Genomic DNA, 2500 nt, shown 5'->3' on the forward strand with positions numbered 1-2500 from the left:
TACAAGCTCAATTATAAAGTGTAATAAAAGGGTTAATAAAGAGTTAATATGTGCAATAAAACAAGCACACACATACACACACACACACACACACACACACATACACACACACACACACACACACACACTCAGACACACACACACACACAGACACACACACTGTACATAACAAAGTAGGACATTAAATATGGGATAAAAATAACAAACACAAATAAAGCACAGACATGACAGATAACGACAAATGAGAGAAATAAATAAATAAATAAATAACTTGTACACTTCACTTCGAAGTCACTTCACTACATCCATCACTCGGGTTCTGTGTGTGTGTGTGTGTGTGTGTGTGTGTGTGTGTGTGTGTATATCAATGCACCCTCTGTTTCATGACTCCTACGTTTCTCTTTTCTCAGTTTAGTCACTCGCTTCTGCATCGTTGGTGACGTGATGATAATCAAAGCCTCCTCTGTGTCATCAGTGCTGAGCGAGGCGTGGGCCGGACACTCGTAACAGATACACACACACACACACACACACACACACACACACACACACACACACACACAAAAAAAAAAAAAAAAGCCCTGCAGCTTTCCCTCGTCTCTGACTCGTACACTCTGCTCAGTTAATGAGAATTTTAACTCGCCTATGATCTTATTTTATTTTAAAAATCCCTGATGTCGACTTTTTAAAAAGTATCGTAATGAATATAAAACGTGGCGATACGTTTACCTTCACCACAAATCCAGATTGTATGAATATCAATATGCAAATTTGTAATGTGCCTCAGCTAAACATTTGCATACTGAACGTGATTGGCTCTTCTAGCTGATGATGCAATAACATCAGATAACTCTGCACTCTGCTGTCAGCTTTTCACTCAGAAATGAGTTCCGCTGATGAAATCACTAAAACACACCTTCTACATGGTTTACTATAAAAAATAAAATAAAAATACACGCAACGTCTCAGTTTCTTCAGGGTGATTGGGTAGTGAACAGAGCTGGGTGTTCTTTAATCATCATCATCATCATCATCACACACTCCAATAATCTGAGAATACTGTTAGGTTTGAAATCTGTTCTCCAAGGCTGCATTCACATCACCAAATAATTCAGATTTTTTTCTGACACAGATCCGATCCTGCTACGTGATCAGCTCAATCAGATTTTTTTTTCTTTTTTTTTTTTACATTCGATATAGGTCACATTCAGACAAGATTCTAAATCTGAAACATATCTGATATCTGGCCCTTTCAGTCACATCTACTGCATTTTTTAGTTAATTCTTAGTTAAATCATCTTAAAACGCACACAAAACATAACTGTGTCCCTTTTCATTCATAAAAATTTAGCACCTTTTCTCCATCACTGAACATGTCAACCCTCACGTGTTGTCCCTCACCCTCACGTGTTCTGCCCCTCACCCTCACGTGTTCTGCCCCTCACCCTCACGTGTTTTGCCCCTCACCCTCACGTGTTCTGCCCCTCACCCTCACGTGTTCTGCCCCTCACCCTCACGTGTTCTGCCCCTCACCCTCACGTGTCGACCCTCATGACTTCTCAGCATCGAGCACATCTCCTGTGAGACTGTGTTGGAGCGCAGTAACACGGTGTTTATCAGAGCAGCAGTGAGAATCTTTCCTCCTCACATCACAATATAACTCCTGTGACGTTTTGACGGACGCTAAACATATTTGGAAGAAACTCTACGAAAACGCTGAGATTTTGTCTACAGGTTGGTCGAGTTCTACCACGCGGATGCTGCCGGTGAAAAATGTTGCCAAGCTGCCGAGCGCATTTTGGTGGTGGGATGATTTAAACGTTGTGTATGTAAACAATGATGTAAAAATTACAGACATAAACAATGACGTAAACATTACGGACGTAAACAGTGACGTAAACATTACGGACGTAAACAGTGACGTAAACATTACGGACAGTAACAATGACGTAAACAGTGACGTAAACAGTGACGTAAACATTACGGACATAAACAGTGACGTAAACATTACGGACGTAAACAGTGACGTAAACATTACGGACGTAAACAGTGACGTAAACATTACGGACGTAAACAGTGACGTAACCATTACGGACGTAAACAGTGACGTAAACATTACGGACAGTAACAATGACGTAAACAGTGACGTAAACAGTGACGTAAACATTACGGACATAAACAGTGACGTAAACATTACGGACGTAAACAGTGACGTAAACATTACGGACGTAAACAGTGACGTAAACATTACGGACGTAAACAGTGACGTAACCATTACGGACGTAAACAGTGACGTAAACATTACGGACGTAAACAGTGACGTAAACATTACGGACAGTAACAATGACGTAAACAGTGACGTAAACAGTGACGTAAACATTACGGACATAAACAGTGACGTAAACATTACGGACGTAAACAGTGACGTAAACATTACGGACAGTAACAATGACGTAAACATTACATATAATATACATAATATGTAAACATTATGTACGTA

General features: G+C 40.2%; 1 protein-coding gene across 7 annotated transcripts in view; it reads right to left on the minus strand.

Annotated features, from left to right (window-relative positions):
• stard3 (StAR-related lipid transfer (START) domain containing 3) overlaps nt 1-2500 on the minus strand; it is a 22107-nt gene that overhangs the window by 7793 nt on the left and 11814 nt on the right. The window lies entirely within an intron of this gene.

The sequence above is a fragment of the Pangasianodon hypophthalmus genome, chromosome 23, assembly GCF_027358585.1.
Source record: "Pangasianodon hypophthalmus isolate fPanHyp1 chromosome 23, fPanHyp1.pri, whole genome shotgun sequence".
Taxonomy (NCBI): domain Eukaryota; kingdom Metazoa; phylum Chordata; class Actinopteri; order Siluriformes; family Pangasiidae; genus Pangasianodon; species Pangasianodon hypophthalmus.